The sequence below is a fragment of the Amblyomma americanum genome, chromosome 10, assembly GCF_052857255.1.
Source record: "Amblyomma americanum isolate KBUSLIRL-KWMA chromosome 10, ASM5285725v1, whole genome shotgun sequence".
Taxonomy (NCBI): Eukaryota; Metazoa; Arthropoda; class Arachnida; order Ixodida; family Ixodidae; genus Amblyomma; species Amblyomma americanum.
The window spans coordinates 59,640,244-59,657,445 of NC_135506.1; the positions used below are offsets into that span (position 1 = coordinate 59,640,244).

Consider the following 17,202-nt stretch of genomic DNA (forward strand, 5'->3'; position numbering starts at 1 on the left):
AGTCCTAGCCACCTTTGAGACGCGACGGCGGAGTCTGTCCCGCCGTGTCGTCACCATCACCTATGATTTGAGCCTATTCCAATTTTCAATGCGGCGTTTTGTTCTTTCGACCGCTGTGGCCTTGGAAATGGCTTCTTGCTCGTTCACCTGGATGAATGGGTGGATGGATGAATACGGCTGAACCCTTTAAATCGGGCGGTGGCTCAAGCCACCTAGCCATGACTTGTGAAATTTTACTCCTGTCTTGTTTTTAGCCACCAGTCATATAACCTTCGCTTGGTTACTTCTACCCGCTTAAAATCTACTTTCCCTTCACTATCCTTAAACCCCAATGCCCTGGTTAAGTCAGCCCCGCTGCTTTCCACTGTAGGGTGAAGCCCTTTACAGAAAAGTATCAAGTGTTCAGCCGTTTCTTCCTCCTCTCCTCACGCAATGCACAACGTGTCCATCTTGTGGTACCTGACTCTATACGTCTTAGTCCGCAAGACTCCAGTCCTGGTCTCAAACAACAAAGAGCTTCCCGTACAATTATCATAGATATTTTCTTTGGCAATCTCCTGCTTAAAGGTCCGGTATGTTTCCAGTGCCGATTTCGCCAGTATCCCTGTTTTCTACAGTGCTCGCTGTTTCTTTAACCTTTTTCTTAACCGATAATTGCTGGTTTGCCCCCTTACTGCGGTCCAGATATTTCCTCGTCAATTTTCTAGTTCGCTTTCTCCATTTCGTGTCAACATTCTTTATATACAGGTATCTGAAAACTTTCCTAGCCCACTGCTTTTCCCCCCATTTTTCTAAATCGTTCCTCAAATGCTATTTTACTGCTAGCCTCTCTGCTCTCGAAAGACGCCCATCCCATATCACCCTGTACCCCCTGATTTGGTGTATTGTCATGCGGTCCCAAAGCAAACCTCACTACTCCCCGTCGTTTAATTTCTAACCTTGCTTGAACATCTGGTCTCATGCACAGGACCGCATTACCGAAAGTCAGGCTAGGGACCATCACCCCTTTCGAGATCCCTCTTACCACTTAATACCTATTGTAATTCCACAGTGCCCTATTTTTCATGTCAGCTGCATTCCTACTAGCTTTATTCATTACATATTTTTCATGCTCTGTCAGATACCCAGCCCTGTTATTTATCCACACCCCAAGATACTTGTACTCATCCACTACTTCTAGCATGAACTCCTGTATTCTATGCTCGCCGCCCTGTTCATTAAATATGACTGCAGATTTTTCCTTACTATACTTGAAACCTAATCTATCTCCCTCTGTACCACATGTGTATATCAACTTCTGCAAGCCTTCCTTGTTGTCAGCCATTAGCACTATATCATCTGCATATATTAGTCCCGGTAAAGACTGTTTAATCCATTCCCCTTGCTTGAAGAAATAAAGTTTGAAGCCTAGTCCGCTCCCCTCTAGCTTGGTCTCCAACCCTTGCAGGTACAACATGAACAAAAAAGGGGACAGAGGACATCCTTGCCTAAGCCCCCGCTGTATTTCTACAGGCCCTGATACATTTTTTTCCCATTTTGTGAGCCCTCTGTTACCTTTGTATATATCTTTGAAAAGATTAATTACTCCATCTTCCACATTCAACGTGCCCAGTATGTCCCACAAATACTCCTGAATAACGTTGTCATAGGCTCCCCTAATATCCAGAAATGCTAGCCATAAGGGCCTGTGTTCCTTTTCAGCAATCTCTATACACTGCGTCAATGAAAATAGATTGTCCTCCAACCTCCTTTGTTTCCGGAAACCATTTCGTAGTTCCCCTAGCACCCCCTCGTTCTCCACCCAAGCCTGCAATCTATCCTTTATAATCTGCATTACCACCCTGTGAACCACAGATGTCACTGTTATGGGATGATAGTTACTTACGTCAGCTTTGTCCCCCTTTCCCTTATATATCATGTTCATTCTACTTAATCGCCATTCATCGGGGACTTTCTCATCCACTATCAATTTGTTCACTACCTGTATTAATGTTTTCTTGGATTTTGGTCCTAGCTTTTTTATCAACATAATCGGGATACAATCTGGTCCTGTTGATGTGCCACTAGGAACCTTCTTCTCTGCCCTTAACCACTCTCCTTGCTCAAGTGAAGCTATTGCAGTAACCGGTCTATCCTCCTTCGATAAATTATGTACAACATTCCTTTCTTTATTTCCTTTCTTTAAATTTTTCTGTCATCTTTGTTCCTATGTGTTTTATTGCTTCATCCCCTTCTAGTTGAATACCCTCATCTGTTACAATAAACCTTCGTTCTAGCCTAGTCTTATTACTCATTGCATTTAGATGTTTCCAGAATTTTTGAGCTGCTTTTCTATCCTTTTTATTTACTTTTGACATCCATTGGGCACCCTTTCTTCTAATTTTCTCATTAATCAAATAGGATGCTTCCCTTCTACACTTTATGAAGGTATCCCATTTTCTGTCTACTTCAAATTCTGGTTCCCCCCTCTTCTTGGAATATCTGTGTTCCCTGGACGCTTTCTGACGTTTCTATCGCCCTCTTGACCTCCTCATCCCACCAACTGTTCGGTTTGCGTCTTATCCCTTTTAGCTTTACTCGCACCTTAGCTAGCTCTAGCCCCAGTAATCGAGTTAATGTGGTATAAGTCCATTCTGTTTCACTATTCTCAAAAATAACTTTCTCAATTTGTTTGGCTCCTGCTTCCAATTGCTTTTCTGAGTAAAAATTTCTCTCTGTTCATCTCGCTTCAGTCCCACATTGGTTTCTCTTCTGAAGCTCAACTTGATACGCTTGTGGTCACTACCTAGACTTCTGGAACCATGTTCATCTATGCTCATTACCCCTAATCTTTTATACATCCTCTGTGACATTAGTGCATAATCTATCGTCGAGTGCAGACTCCCCGCCTCCCATGTTATGAGCCTTTCACACTTCTCGGTACTGTTGCATACAACTAAATCATGCCTGTCACAGGTCCTGCAGCATGCTTCCTGTCGAATCCGTGTACCCATCCAGCTCTTCTATATGTGCATTCATGTCGCCTAACATAATAATCTCGCCCTGTCCTCCTAGCTCATCAATGTCGCTTGCAATACATTCTAACATTTTCCTGTTTTCCTCTTTGGCATTAGCTCCTGTCCACAGGTATACAATGCCAATGAGTGTTTGCTTGCCTGTCACTGTTCCTTTTAGCCATAAATGTTCCTTGCATCCCAGTTTAACCCTTTGAAAATTCATACTTTTATGAATGAATGCCCCAATTCCACCCCCTTTCTGCTGCCTTCTGTTCTATTGCAATATTCCCATGCGTAGTCTGGGTTACAGGGTGGTTGCTCCATGTCTCTAAGATGTGTTTCCACTAAACCATATACCATTAATTCCTCCTGCCTTAACTGTTCTATTTCCTCCCATTTCAGTCTATTCCTGCCACCTTGCATGTTAATGAAACCTATATCTGAATTAACTTGGCCCTGGCGCTTGCGTCTATTTCTTCTCCTATGGTTCCATCGTCCCTTTGATCTTGGTTCTTCCTTCTCTACACTGGTTCCCTCAGAGCTCAGCGTCCTCCCAAAAAAGCTGTTGCCTGGCGACCTATCCTACTACCCACCCTCTTGCCAGTGGCACCACCGTAGTGAATGACATCCTGTGTAAAAGGGTGGGGCCTGACCTTGTAGACTTCCCTGTTGACTTCCATCACCCCTTATCTTAGTCGTCGACTCAATAACCTAATTACATGGTTAGCCTCAACGAACCTCCTTTCCGTTTCACCAGCCTGCCTCTGGACCTCTGGGATTGTGCATATGGTCACATGCACTCTCTCAGAGGCCTCTCTAAGTCTATGCATCCCCACTTCTAACTGCCTCTCGAGATTCTGGCTCCTCCCTTACAGCATATCATTGATACCAGCATGGATAACGACAAGGTGTTCGCCATCCATGCTGCCCCCCACCACCTCCCGGGCTTTGGCCATTGCATCTACCATGCACTTCCCCAACTGGGCCTCCACCTGCACCCGCCTGTCCGCCTTCACTGCCGTCAAAACTCCTCCCTCAACCCTTGCTACGTTAGAGTCCCCGACCACCAGAACCCTAAAACCTCGCTGTTGGCCGCACTGCCCTCTGTGGGCTGACCTGAGTCGAAAGGGTGCTGATGATAGCAGCCCCAAAGCGCTTCCGGTATATTTGGCGCAGCGTTTGAAAAGGTTTGCGCTGGTGCAGTCGACGTGTATTGCACTGGTTGATAAGACAGCACGGCAAGTGAAGCATTCCGCGCAGTGTTTGATAAGGCGACGGTGCAGGTCACTCGCCAGCATGGCTTGCCACCTTTCGTTCAAACAGGAAGGGTCCTGGGGCTAACTCTATCAGCATTGGTGTAAATTTTTTGTAATGGGAGGATGGCTCACTTAATTGTCTCCACTGAGTCAGCCAGCAGAGATCAGTGGGACGGATAGTGCAATTTCACTGAAGCGAGGTGCAGTGACAGCATCATCTATTTCGAGTATTTTTTTACTCAACGTTTAGTTCAACTCTAGTTCTTCCCATTCTTTATAAAGCTTCGCTCGATTACGCCGCTCACTTAGTCGCGCTGGAGTTTGGATGATGTACTTACCTCATAGAGTTTCTTACTATTAACTAGAGGGAAAGCTAGCAGCGCTGCACCTGTACCTCCATGGGTGTGCAAAGGATCATGGGGCGATGAGCCACTTGGTGCGGAACAGTAGGTTTTTTTCAGGAACAGAGAGTAGCGTTACTGAGATATCCCGTTCCGAAAACGCTGCTGCGGCTGCTGTTCGTGTGTGCGTGCACGGCGCACACGCATGCTGCTTCAGAGCAGATTGGATGTATCAGCTGTGCTTCAGGATCATGTTGGAAATATCTGAATTGTGGTTAAGAGCGACAGGCGGATGGTAAGCGCAAGTCCGCGGTTTATTTCTGAAGTGTTGTTCGCATGCTTTATTTCAGCCCAGGTCAGAAAAGGTTGCGTACATCAGTAGACATTGTCGACAGTGATGGCGCATGAAGAAACATGCATATTTTTGATCATAGATCTCTGTTACAGTTCATGTATCTCTCTTGACCAGATGGGCTTATAACAGCTAGAATTCAGAGGTGCTTGAAAGCACTATCCCGTAGCAGCCAATGGGGTCTACCGTTTTCTTTTTCTGCTTTTCCTGAAGTTATTATAAATCACTGTAGTTGTTGTTGTTGTTGCCTCAAAAGCGATGGCACAGTAACCGTGCAGTTCGGGGGCATTTTTAACCCTTTAACATATTTAGTTTTTGTAATATGTTGCATGTTGAACGCACTGCTACTTTCATTCCTGTGTAGTTTATTCTGCAGCTGATTGCTTCATGCTTGAATTCGGGCAGCTTGCGGGCTATACGACCTCAGTCAGCATGCTTGGTCAAGCACTGATTTCCGCTCTCTTTAGCCTACTGGCCTACTGAGGCAAAGACTGATGCCAGTAAGGCTTTTGCCAGCACCCCAGTGTTTCCCTGGGGGAACCATAAGGAGGCGAGAGCGGCGGGATACAACGACGACCACAAGGCTCGACTTCTCCTGCCCTTCCCCTCCAAAATTTTTTGCTGTGACCAGAGTGGCTACTTTGTCAGTCTAGGTAATTGTCAAAGCAAAAAACGTTAAAACACGGCACACAGTCACGTAGCAGGAACACTTCACGCAATCACTCTTCTAACTTTGCAGTGTCGTCAGTGAACAACGCGTAAACAATCGCACAAGCAGGGACCACTCCACAGCATGCACTCAGAGTCCATACAAGTGGCGTGGCATAAATTCCAGTTGTTACATCTATACAAGTGGCTTGGCATAAGTGCCAGCTGTCAGTTTTTAAATCCACACAAGTGGCTTGGCAGTAATGCCAGTTGTCATTTTTGTCATATATCTTCACAAGCAAGCAAAATGTGCCCAAATGTGATGCCTTAGCTTAAGGGCCTTTAAGGAGTAATGAATTATGAATGCTGCACACTCTGTAGTAACCTTTTGAACCTAAATCATTGTGGCTACAAACAAACGTCCGTGATACAGAAAGAGCATATGCTGACTGTCTTCACTGGTGTGCAAAAAGCACGTGCTTTGTGCACAGATGCCTGAGGTAGGCACTACGGTTTGTCTCAGTGACACGACGGGCTGTCTCTCTGAGTCGTACTTCAATGTACTTCTTCTGCAGCACTCTTCTCAGGGGGATTACGTGGTGTGGATCCTCAGTGTAATGTGCACATTCTTGCAGTATAGAATTGTGATGCTGAACAAATTTTCTGAAAGCTTTCAGAGTGAGTTCCTTCACACTGTGTGTTTTGACATTTGGTGTTATTTGCAGCATTCTTTCAGCATCATGCATTGCAGCGTGCACAAAGCGAGATGGCTTAATGAGGCCACCCTGGTTCTTAAGCAAGGTCAAGAGACTGCTTATGCTGTCAGATATGAGCAGTCCAGTGCAGTTAGTGCAGTTGAGTGTGCTGCTGATGGCCCTGACTACGTAGCCACCTATGTATTCAACGACATTGCTTTTAAATTCACTTAAAGCAAAGTAGTCATGTTCAAGGAGTGACTGTGGCAGTGCAGCTGTTGTAAGTTGAAATTCACAGGTGCTATCTTCCACGCAGGGCCTGATTGGTTGTCCTTGGCTCCTAGAGAAGCAAATGCCTTCCAGTTCTGTCGAGACATTGCAGTTCTGTGAGGCAACCACTGCTGCATGAACAATTGTGCTCCGGTAGGCATGCCAGAGGTGATGGATTGTTGCTCCAGCCGTCGTGCTGCCTGATGCAGCTGAAGTACATTTCCAGGGGGTCCTGAGTGAGCCTCCTGTGATGTTGATGGCCGCAATGGCGCCTTGAACCCTTTGGAAGTTGGGTTGCAAGAATTTAAATGATCGAATGCCCTGAAAAGCAGTGGTAGTTACATGATTAGCTTACTGCATGTTCTTGCATATCAATGCAAGCCGAAGGAATTATCCATGTACCTGCAGCATAAGATGACGAATATGCGGTTTTATTTTCAGGTGTCTCGTTTCCCCAAGTATTTGTGCACAAAGCACATTCACAGATAGGTTAATGTGTATTACGAAGTGCAGGCAAGGCCCAAGTTATGCTTAAATATTTGCAATTCATCACTGGCATTAACCTCAAACAGTCACGTCCTCAATGTCCCAGTGACGCAAGTTTTGTGGAGTGTTGTCCCCTGAGGTGCTTCACCCAGAGATTGATCCTTTTGTAGGTGGTGGCACCTGCGGCACCATGTCATGCTTTCGGCCACAGGAGGACCAGAAGAGGGTTTGCTGAAGTGAGCATAACTGAGGTATGCCTGGCTTCAGGCACATAACCTCTCATGGTACCAGTGCACAATGTAAAGTAAACTCTGAGCATGCATTTTATACATTGACATACAGCATAGAGACCCTTTACAGGCCCAAATAGCTCAGAGGGCGTTAGAATTGTTTCTCATACAAGTGCCTGTAAATAGGTCATTGAGATACTGTAATGGCATTCATAGGGGTTTCAGACAAGAGAGAGCTATTTACAGGGGTATTCCAACAGTGTGCGTTTCAAGGGAAATAAAAAATTAACAGTGTAGGGAAAGAAAATGAGTGAAAAAATAATTGCAGTTTAACAGATCAGACTCAAATATGAATCGAATTATTGTTTGTCCCGATTGAACTGAAAAGATTCAAGCAAGCAATATGTACTGATATTTGCTCCATACTGTATGAATACTCCAGAGTGATTCATCAAAGTGTGTGATGTGACACTCCAGTCCGATGCTATCACCTCCAGGGAAAAGTGGTAATACATGCCTATTATACTTGTGCAGTCACTAAAGCATTGCTGGCCGAGCACAGCCACGTTTACCCGAACAAGCTCTGGCAGTTGCTTGACTGTGTAAGCGTTTTGTTTTGGGCTTGTTTCGCACATGCAGAGCGTTTGGGTTCATAACAACATTGATTGCACTTTGATCTCGCAGGTGATGGAAACTGTTATCTTGCGATGCAGTTGCTAGTGCGGCATCCTGTGACAACCACAGAATTTGTCGGCCAAGCAACAAGTGCTTACTCTAATACTCTAAATAGAAGAGTTGGGCAATGAGCAAGGTGTTCATTGTGTTGAAGCACCAGAGCTGTAATAGCGCACTGGCATGACGATAGTGCCATGCCTGCTTTGTGTGACGTAACTCGGATACAAATCAAGGACTCGTGCAAAGAACAACCTTCCTATTTCACTGGAACTGGTGTTAGTTGCTGTACACTGCTGCTTAAGGTTGCCACTTAGTATGAAGCCATTATGCCTCAAGATTTTTTGCAGTTGCACTTTTGTCGCCATTTTGCCAATGACTGATTTCTTATTGTCCTGTTGCCATGCTTTTTCTTGAATTTATATTTTCAGATCACAAATATTTTTATTTCGGACACCTCCTTGACCCGTACAGTCTGTGGATACAAGCAGAGAGAGTTAAACATTTCTAGCATTTCAGGAACTGTCCAAGTCATGACCCTTGTAGCATTGAGAATTATGCCTCAAGGTGAGTAAAAACAATATCTTAATGATTTATGTCTTCTTGTTTCACATGTCATGAGTCATGTAGGTGTTTTGCATACCTTCCTGAAAATTCCTCACACATTTACTTAACCGTATGCCATTGTGCACAGTACTTTACAAAATAAATGCAAAGCAGCCCATTGCAGGCCTTACCGATCAACCATGGCGAGAAACTTGGCCGTGCCACTGCAGTCAGCAAAGTACAGCAGCTGCATCCTCAAGGCGAATTCCAATGCCTTGCTCACAGAGCTGCTGAATGTTTGTGCGGCGAGTTTAACTTGCATCACCTGTTAAAGGAACCAAAAATGGGTATGTAGAACTAGTGCTGGCGACTTTACAAGGGGTCATCACACCTGTCGACAGTACTCGATGTGGGCTTTTGAAAGTTTGCTGGCTGCACATAGACCTTCCTGTGTCCTGCAACTGGTGGAGGCACACAATGTGCTTCCACTGGATAGTCTGTGGAATAGAGGGATGCAAGGTTTTCAGTTAGATTTAAAGCCCAGCTGACTTTTTGCCATTTACCACCTTTGTTGAATACTAAAGGTCTTATTAGGGCATTTCTTTTTTTGAACTGTGGTGTATAAAAAGAGCTGCATGTATTTTACTGCTGCAGTATCCTAAGGCAATCACTCTAAAGCAAACTTGAAATCTTAAGTAATCTGCTGTGCCCGCATAAGTTTTCAATACTAGAGCATAGCCATCCTGCGGTGGCTCAGTAGTTGGGGTACTACTCAATTACAGAGTCGGTCGACTAGTGGCTGATCCCAGCAATAGCGGATTTGTTTCAACAGAGGTGAAATGCAAGATGTCTTTGTACTGTGCACTACCAATGCATGAAAAACAATCCCACCTGGTCGAAACTGTCTGGAACCCTCTGCTACAGTGGGTTTCTTTGAGTCACTTTGGGAGATTAAACTCCATAAATCGTCACCTAAGCGGTGCAGCGAAGGTGATCTTTGCACAGGGGTAGTTGAGTACAATAACCTCGCTGTGGGGATGTTGTTAAGGGGGATGTGCGGATCACATGGCGGAGATCGCAAAGAAATCCGATTTTAGAAAAGTAAGCTTTTCGGCATCTACAACATTACTTTTATGTTGTACTGAAATATTTCAATCACAAGCTACATCTAAATGTTCCAAATAAATTTATGGAGAGTGTAATATAGACGGGTAGTATATATGCTAGTTTAGAACTTTCAGGCTTGTTTTCTCGAAACTTAGTTTTACGCTTATCACCTTGCTTGTGGAAAGCATAGCACAGCAATGGATGCATGGAGTTAAATGACATTTGTTTTGCTGCACTTGCCAATATGTGCTTTGTATCGAGACACAGATCCGGAGTTCCCGGGTTCGAACCCGACCGTGGCGGCTGCGTTTTTATGGAGGAAAAACGCTAAGGCGCCCGTGTGCTGTGCGATGTCAGTGCACGTTAAAGATCCCCAGGTGGTCGAAATTATTCCGGAGCCCTCCACTACGGCACCTCTTCTTCCTTTCTTCTTTCACTCCCTCCTTTATCCCTTCCCTTACTCAGGTGTCCAACCATATATGAGAATATGAGACAGATACTGGGCCATTTCCTTTCCCCCAAAACCAATTATTATATATTATTATCGAGATACACTCAGATTTACCTTCTAGGCTCGCATTTATTTTAATAACCAGTAATTAGGCCACAATGCATCCTGAACACTACAAAAAGATGCATACTATCACCTTTTTAAAAGAACAGTGATATTTAAAAAAAATCGAGAATGCCTTGATTTAGACTGCGCTTTTTAGCAAATATGCAAAATATCTACTGACCCATAGGTCGTCTTGTCCTGCTAAGTTTTCCACGAACAAGAAATGTGTGTACAACATATAAACCATACTAAAACAAAAACTATTGACAATATCACTGAAATTTTAGATCTGATTGCTTGCTGCTATTTCAAGCCATTGTGCTCAACTTCATCGCTCCAAGTCAAAGATTAGAAAAGTCCACCTGCAGTCCCCTCTTCCCCCTCACTCGGGTACAATTGCAGTTACCTTATATCTTGCCTTATATAAGAGCAAGCGATAAGCTCAACGAGAGCAAATTTAATATTGCAACACTATTGCCACAGGCCATTTTTTCTGAGCAAAATAGCCTACTATCAACTACAACTTTTGGATCATTACATACTTTCATTACTGATTAATGTCTGTCAATAGAACAGTTATACCTGTCTCCCTTTAAAGCATTAGTCATTAGGTGAAGTGATTACAATGAGTGTTACCACTTTCATGCTTTGTTGTGTATGTTTGTTGCGGTGGGAGTGCTGGCACCACCGCACTTTGTGAAATTCCATCCTGCAAACGCAAAATTGCATTGCTGAGAGGGCACTGAGGACAAATGGAAAGCCTGTATTAAAGAATTAGTGCATTCTGTTGACAAAGAAAGGTACTTTTGCTGAAAAGTAAGCTTCGATAAGCTGTAAAAGTTAAAAAAAATTAAATACAGGTTTCACTGGCTCCAGCTGTCTTTGAAAGCAGACTGCAATAGTGTGGTGCTCTCCCCATTCTTTTTTTGTAATTTAACTTTGAAACAAGGCTACTAATCCCCTGATAAATTATTGCCAGACTCCCTAAAAGTTGGCATCACTATATAGTTTGAATCAAGTGACTGAAAAAAAGCTCCACTTTTAAATTCAGTATCCTTAGCAATAATCACTTCTTTAGTACTGCACAAATATCATCATAGCCACAAAGAGTTAATAAGGTGCTCTTGGATGGGACAATTTTTTTTTCTTGGGGGGGGGGGGTGTCATTTGAATCGTATTTTTCTTAATTTTTTTTGGTCGAAAGGATGAGGTACAGTGTGGTTTTTCTATAAAAACTTTTTCACTTGGGAAAAGGGGAGGGGAGAGGGCATCACCCTCTTAAATCTGCACCAGCATTTTGTCCTTACGATCACTAACATCATGACTCACCCTTACAGATACCACGTAACAGTGCTAAAAAACAGGACATAAAAAACAGGTCTTGTAGAGCTGTTACTTAGTTTCTGACCTTACCTGCCAAATTGGCCCAAACCACCACACTTCTCACAGTAACCGACTGCTTCTCAACGCTCATATTGTGGGCACAAGTTGTTGCTAGAGATGCTGACAGCAAAAAAATGTTGCAGGACTAGTTGGTGATGCATATTTTCTAAAAAAGTAATTCAGCGCTACTCTTGCCATGTCCTGCTGTGTGCTCAAATGAAAAAAAAGTAGCACTGAATCATTTTTCTCGAAAAGGTGCTGACAAGCTCTTGGCAGCTGCTGACCACCCAGAATACAGCACGAAGAAAACCAGGAGCATAGTGAAATAATTGTAGAAAGGCTGCTAGTTAGACAGAAACAGAGAACACAGAGGAGCGGTATAATCGCATTCTAAGCTGGTGATATGGTGGGAGCAAAACAGCCAACATTACAACAATATGGTCAGAAAATAAGGTTCTCAGCAGATGCAAGACGATTGAGTGCAACGTGACCAGTGAGCACTGACACAAAAAATTAAAAGCTCGTGCAGCAAGTCTTCTTTAAAATGCCAAAGATGTCCTTTGCATCGTTTAATACTACTCACAAGCTGTGCAACTGTCTCATCTTAAGACTATTGGAAAGCAATGAGGGAAATAAATGCAAACAATGTGTATTGCATACAAAGATGTTTTGCTTCAAATACTAACCACCAGATGTCACAGAAAGCACTTATGGTACAATCCGCACGGATTATAATTCACCTAGAATCATTCTCCCTATATCATCAATCTTATTCAGTCAATTTGAAACTTAATTATGATGATGGTAATGATGGTATCTTACCAGTACTCACCGGCGGGACGGGACAGAAACGTGGTCGATGAAAAGGGTTCGGCTTAAGTTAAGGACAATGCAGCGAGCCATGGAAAGAAAAGTAATGGGTGTAACGTTAAGAGACCGGAAGCGGGCAGAGTGGGTGAGGGAACAAACGCGTGTTAATGACATCCTAGTCGAAATCAAGAGGAAGAAATGGGCTTGGGCAGGGCATGTGATGCGAAGGCAAGATAATTGATGGTCCTTAAGGGTAACGGAATGGATTCCAAGAGAAAGTAAGCGTAGCAGGGGGCAGCAGAAGGTTAGGTGGGCGTATGAGATTAAGAAGTTTTCCCTGCAGTGGGAGGAGTCAGGCTGATGATGATGACTAACCACCACATCAAGAACAAAAACATTACAAAGGAAATGTTGCACATAGTATAACTGAGAAACTCAGCATGGTGCTTCTGAAATTGATATATTCTATTGTACAAAACAACTTTTTCATTGTTGAACTGCCTAGTTCCGAAAGAGCATAGACTCAGAGTAGAAAGTATGGACTCAACCTTGTGTTAGCAAAGCTGAGCCCATCATCTAAAGTAAACATTTGGTTAATAAAGCCCATGAATCATTACTCAGTGCAGGTAGTGAAAGCCCCATAGAACTGCCAACATTTAATGGCTATTTTTCATAACAATCTAGAATAAAATAGATTGAACAAGCTGTACTGTCAGGTAATACATTTTGGGCCATTTTCCTATACATGCAGCGTGGGCAAGGTGGCAGGTTTGGCCAGTTGGGTATATTTCATTGCCAACAGGGTGAAAAAAAAACATAAGAGCACAAGAAATGAACTCGAGACTGCACTTTTATTCTCTTAGCTGCTTTCAACAACATTCAAGCATGCCCCTCAGGAAGTTGTGCTACTAAAAATATCGAGAAGCAGTGAAATGTGGATTCCTACGTAAAGAAACATGGTCACCTCGTCATGCATAGCTTTTTACTCTTTTCTTAAAAAGGAAACAAAGTGATAGTTGTCTTCGCAGAAATTTTGCATTGTTTCATAGTATGGTACCAGAACATTGCAAATAAGATAATGTGCGTACTGATTATGCAGGAATTGATGTCCACACAACAACGAAACACGACTACCGGGCAGTAGTCATCGCAGCACCAATTATGTGTCGAATGCAGGCCATGGGTTCGGCGCAAAACATATTTTTGTGGACTCCACGGCATCTTGCGATACGACCAAAACCACAATCACAGTGCTGCTGGCACCAACAAAAACAGGTGCAGTGTTGATAGCAGTACTCCTCCACAGTGTCCAGAACACTGAAGGCTACAGCCTGGCCTTCTCCCTCCTGAAGCAGCACTATCCATCATGCTTCGGAAACAGAAAGGTATGATAATGTGCAGAACTAAATAGAATGCTTGTGGTTCTTCGAGTGACATGCTTCTTACAGGAATGAGCTAGCTCTGTGTTCATAATATACTTTTGAGAACAACATATTTGCATGGTCTTTCTTTGGTCATACTAGTCAGACAGCAAGTCCACAGATTTTAAATAGACTGAAGGCTAAATTTTGAAGGCCAATTTTTGTTGTGCGCAACAGAAAATTTAGTGTCCAAAGTCCGTCATTCCACAATGGTTTTGTAACAGAGAGCAGAGAAGAATTTTACCAAGAATTTTTTCCAGTGGATGCACCCATTTTTATGTATACCGGCACTAAAAACCATGGTCAGCGAACACAATAGCAATTCCACACTGTCAAAAGTGATGCACAGAAACAAATATTGTTTCACCACCAGACAGTATTAGACATCTTTAGTACAGAGTAGCATCTTAGTTTAGACACCCAGAACTATCACAAAACAGTGGCATATGCCTCGTTAACGACAGTTTTTAGCCTTTATTACAGTGCCATCTAGTAACAAAATCTCAAAGTCCTTCATTAGCAACGCGAAGGAAGAATTGTTTTTAATCAAACGCTGTATTGAAGACAGTGCAAATTACGATAAAATATGACAAACGTAGCTAAAAGGAAAACACTCTGCACTTTAAAATTCTATAACTTTAGGCAAGGCGGTCTCAAGTACACAACACATTTAATGCAAAAAATTCATGCTTTTTCCCATAGGGCATTTTCTGTCTGCATAAAGCGCTATTAGCGGACACATAATGGTCTTCAGCGTGTCTTTATAAATGTAGAGTATATATGCAGCACCCTTCATTTTGATTTTATTTTTTTCCACATTGGAGAGGTAAAAATTGGCCGATATTCTTTTTCCTTGAATTCGAATAGAATTCAGTTTATGCAGCAAAATGTTCCATAACTTCTGGTTTTTCAGGATATTTTCTGCTGTAAAACAATTCACCATTTAAACATAAAATGGCGTATTATTGGTAATTATTATCACAAACAATATGGAACTGCAAGTTGCGGCAAAAATTTCACCAGATTTTTTTGCTCATTTATTACAATTAGAATTTATTACCATTCCCAGAGTGACACTTCTAGATCCATGCAAGGCCTGCCTCTTTCTGTACAGTGCAAAAACAGTAATTCAACTTTGTAGAAACCATTTTTAACCCATAAGAGACCTGAGCAGGATGTCAGTGTAGTTAGTACTTGGTACAATGATGGCAGTAAGATGCCTGGCTAGTATTTATGTTTTGGATGCTGACTTGGGCGTCTTTTCTAACTTGTGCTCAAATTAAGTGGAATCATGAATAAAGAGTATTGAAAACGTTTCAGACTGTCAGTAAATTGAAAACATCTCTCTGGAATAAGCGCAAGATATCTGCTAATTTTCCTGCGGTGTCTTCAGTTTTGTGCGCTGGAAAACTATGTTCACTGAAAGATGCACTTTGAGGTAGAAATCGAATTAAATCCAATATTTAAGGAATTTGCTTAGAGTGCAAGAGTCAGGTGAAATTGAATTTTACCTAAAAACGAAGGGCCTTATGTATTTGTGACCGCACACACAATACACTGTGTACATAGTTGCATAGGTAGGTGGAAGATTTAGTTGATGAAATAGATACCCGTGATAGACACGTGCTTCTATAACGTTTTCATAACAAAAACAGAAGAGGAAACCTCTGGTAACTGCAGAGCAAAACCTGAGCAAAACTGCTGAGTTCGGTGCGGTGCGCGTCTAAGGCACTTTCAAGCATTCTGTTTGCTGTTGCAGTTTTGGAAGCATGCTGATTCCGTCGCCCAAGAAGCAACGCACGATTTCCACCTCCCGTGCCTGTCTCATCATCCTGCAGCGCATGCTCAGCGTGGGACAGAATTGACCCACAAGGGGGCGTCGTAGAAGAGTGGAATCCGCCTTATAAAGAACGCCGCTGCAAACCCAGGCTTCAGTTCGGCGCGGCGCACGTCTAAGGCACTTTCAAGCATTCTGTTTGCTGTTGCAGGTGAGGCTTAGTCGCTTGTTCTGCGATCCAAAAACTGCCTATGCGCCGCTGCTGAACACAACGCTGAGTGTTGAACTGCTTGATCTGCTTTGTATTTGTATTGATAAGTGTTGTGAACTTGGCATTAGGCTGTGTTTCAGACTGCTGTGTTAGTCATGAGCAAAGATGTTAAAGAAATCAGCAAGGCGCTTGAAGATCTGAAACGCAAACTGAGAACTGACCTTAGAACGCTAAAAGATAGCGTAAAAAACTGCAATTACACCTGTGATGGCGTAAATGAAATCAAGAATGAGATAGAAGAGCTGAGAAAGGAAGTTAAGATGTTGTCTAAAAGAAATGATGAGCTGACGGTAGAAAACTGCCGGTTAAGTGAGAGGATAGAAGAACTGGAGCAATACCAGAGAGCTAATAACATTGAAATAAAAAGTGTTCCCGATGCAGGCGACCCATGCAATGCTGTGAAAAGAATTGGAGCTTTTTTAGATGAGCGGATAACTGACTCGGACATTGATGTATGGTGGTTTATGTGGTTTATGGGGGTTTAACGTCCCAAAGCGACTCGGGCTATGAGAGACGCCGTAGTGAATGGCTCAGGAAATTTCGACCACCTCGGGTTCTTTAACGTGCACTGACATCGCACAGCATGCGGGCTTCTAGAATTTCGCCTCCATCGAAATTCGACCGCCGCGGCCTGGATCGAACCCACGTCTTTCGGGCCAGCAGCCGAGCGCCATAACCACTAAGCCACCGCGGCGACGGACATTGATGTATGTCACCGCGTCTCGACATTCAACAAAGGAGAAAAAAACATAGTTGTTCGTTTTGTGCATCGCACTAAACGGGACAAGGTTCTGCAGAAATTCAGGAAGAAGCGGCTGACCACTAAGGACATTGACTTCGGCGGGGAAAGCAACCCTGTGTTCATTAATGAGCATTTAACGGGGTCAAACAAAAAGCTCCTGGGTGCTGCGGCTGCCCGAAAGAAAGCAATGGGATGGAAGTTCATTTGGACTTCCCACGGAAAAATATATGCATGCTGGGACGAGACTGCAGATGTTATAGAATAGCCAATGTGTCTGATGTGGAAAAAATAGCCAGATAATAGACACTAGCAGGAATGTTTCTAACGCTCATTGAACCCTTGCAATGGACATAGCTGGATGTTGCTATTATGACTATGAAACTTTCAATAAAACATATAAGTCTAGTGTACGACAGCTTACAACTATGCATTTAAACATGCGCAGCATAAAAAACAAGGTCGATGATCTAGTATTATTCCTTCAGTTCCTGACTATTAAATTTAAAGCCCTAGTTCTAACAGAAACCTGGTTAACAAAGGACGACATACCACCTTACCTGCCAGTTTATAGGTGTGAAAGCATATGCAGGGAAGCAAAAAAAGGAGGCGGAATTGCAGTATATCTTGAGCAAAATATGTGTTA

At 43.1% G+C, this 17,202-nt stretch overlaps 1 long non-coding RNA gene across 1 annotated transcript; it reads left to right on the top strand.

The window, feature by feature from the left end:
• The first annotated feature begins 7,139 nt into the window (after positions 1–7,139).
• Positions 7,140–15,746, top strand: LOC144107989 (uncharacterized). The gene is made up of 5 exons (XR_013309456.1): positions 7,140–7,295; positions 8,378–8,513; positions 8,677–8,839; positions 13,448–13,733; positions 15,529–15,746. It is a non-coding gene; the product is annotated as an uncharacterized LOC144107989 (long non-coding RNA).
• Positions 15,747–17,202: the final 1,456 nt, after the last annotated feature.